The sequence below is a fragment of the Vespa mandarinia genome, chromosome 20 (assembly GCF_050613455.1).
Source record: "Vespa mandarinia isolate Hongniang chromosome 20, ASM5061345v1, whole genome shotgun sequence".
Classification (NCBI taxonomy): Eukaryota; Metazoa; Arthropoda; class Insecta; order Hymenoptera; family Vespidae; genus Vespa; species Vespa mandarinia.
The window spans coordinates 2,980,001-2,982,500 of record NC_140829.1 but is presented as its reverse complement, the minus strand read 5'-3'; the positions used below and the strand labels follow the sequence as shown (position 1 = coordinate 2,982,500).

At 31.8% G+C, this 2,500-nt stretch overlaps 1 protein-coding gene across 15 annotated transcripts in view; it reads left to right on the top strand.

The window, feature by feature from the left end:
* The window catches only part of Fas1 (fasciclin 1 Fas1 domain-containing), a 363,149-nt gene that overhangs the window by 103,610 nt on the left and 257,039 nt on the right, over positions 1-2,500 (top strand). The gene's annotated exons all lie outside the window — the stretch shown is intronic.

Genomic DNA, 2,500 nt, shown 5'->3' with positions numbered 1-2,500 from the left:
ATATTCGCATACAGTAGCAAAAAATATATTCGCGTGGACGAGCACACGTGTGCGTATGAGATACGAGAAAAGAAAATATAAGAGGGTGGAGAGTATCAATGAAAAGTTGATCCGCTCGAACTAACCATATATATATATATATATATATATATATATATATATATATGGTTAGGTCGAATAACCATATGTATTTTGTGTGTATGTGTGTTTGTGTGTGTGTGTGTATCAAATCGTTGCTTTTGACAAGAAAATTCAATAGAAAGAGAGTCAACTTGTTCGTAGGATCGATATTTTTATACGATGATCGAACATTGAAATTTTGACGATACGAATTTTAGTTTGACATGATAATCGATTTATTTATTTATTTATTTATTCATTCATTCATTCATTCATTTATTTATTTATTTATTTCTGTTTTCTGTTATTCTCCTCGCTCCTTTATCCTCCCTACTCTCTTACTTGTTCTGTTTTGTTTTTTTCTCCTTTTTGTTTTCTCTTGTTTTTTATTTTTTAAATTAAAAAAAAAAATATATATATAAAATACATATCGATAGATCATTTATTAAATAATTCCATTATAAATTTATTAAATAAACTCAACTATAAATGGGACGGAGGAAGATGTAGATAGGGGAAGATGGAGGTGGGGGAGGAAGATGGTGGGTTCAGATAGGGGAGTAGAATTTTTTTTCTTTTTTTCTTTTTTTTTATTTCTTTTTTGAATATCGTAGAAAGATATTCAATCTCGTTCGAACGTGTATCGATCATTATCGAGAAGATGTCTCCTGAGACGTAACGAGTTTAACCAACTCCCTCCCTCCCTCTCTCTCTCTCTCTCTCTCTCTCTCTCTCTCTCTCTCTCTCTCTCTCTCTCTCTCTCTCTCTCTAGGTAGAAGGAATTTAAAGAGACGTATCGATGCGATTCGATCGATGGATCGATCGATCGATAAATCGATAGATCGACTGTACACGGTAGCCACCACGATATCATCCCCCTCCTCTACCCCATTCTCATAGCTTTACTCTGTGTATTTTCGTTAGGCGAATGGCTTTGGGATTTGACGAAAGAGACAAGCTTGTTCCTTTAAATAGGTGGGAGAGTGCACTCCGGAGGCGCAAGCAAAGTAGAAGTAAAGCCTTGACTTAGAGAAAATGCACAAGGGGTAAAAGGAAGAAGAGATAGATGAAGAGAAGGGAGAGTAAGGGAGTAGATAGAAAGGGAAGAAAGGGTAAGAGTCGCGACATGTCAATGGCATAGACAGTTGTGCCCTGTTACCGGGGTGGGGGGTGGAGGGGGGTTGTAAAGCCTTTAGGAAACACGTCGTATGCTTTCTTCGACAGAAATGAAACCTCTGGCACCGTGTAATACCACCACTACCGCCATTGCCATCGTACTAACACCATAACATTCTACTATCACTATATACATCGTTAAACACCATCGACATTGGAAATCGAAACTTAGATATTTATACGAACACGATACTGGGTGATATTTTTGAGAGAGATTTTTTTTTTTTTTTTTTTTTTTTTTTTTTTTTTTTTTTTTTTTTTAAATTCTTATTCAACGATGTCAATTATTCCTTTTACTTTTTTTTTCTTATATATATTTTTTTTATTTATTTATTTATTTATTTATTTATTTGTAGAGATTTTTTTTTGGATCGTTCAATGGGTTCTTCGAAATTTGTTGGTTTTTTCTTTCTCTTTTTTTTTTTTCTTTTTTTCTTCTCTGGTTTTTCTTTATCGCCAACCCCCACCCACCACCCCCCACTTCCCTCGCCTCCAGAAAAGGCGATATTATATCATCTGTATAATTTCATTGGGTCGATGGAAAAATAAATAATAATAATTTACGATGCACATGCGAATATGTAAATGAATAATGTTATAGTATATATAATAGTATTGCGTTATATATTATTGGGTTATGGCTGATAAATAATATATGAATTCGTGATACATATATATAGTATTATTTAAATAAATGATGTGCCATAGTATATTTGGCTAATAAGTATAATTTTTATATCAAGAATTTATTGAAAATTTCTACGTTATCTATTGGTCAATCTATAATGAATATATCCCTGATAAATCGAATAATATAAAACTCGATAATATGATTTTCTATTAATGAAAAATTCTATTATTTTATGGAATGATATAAGATCTGTTAATCCCATTTAATTCGCAATTGTCGTGTGTGGAAGATCGAAGTGCAAAAAAAAAAAAAAAAAAAAACCGAGAGAAAAAAATTGAAATCGGTTTTTGATATCTTTTTTTTTTTTTTCTTTTCCCCTTATTTCTATCGTTTTACAAGAGACTTACAAAAATATTAATTAAATAATCGACTGGTTAATTACGAATCCCTATTGTTACGATTAATTAATCTATTTCGTATAAATTTTTAATTAGTAAATCTTTGTTCTATGAACGGGTTGTCGATTGATGATGCTACAGGTTTAAAAGAGATCATGCAATTTGATAACTTTAT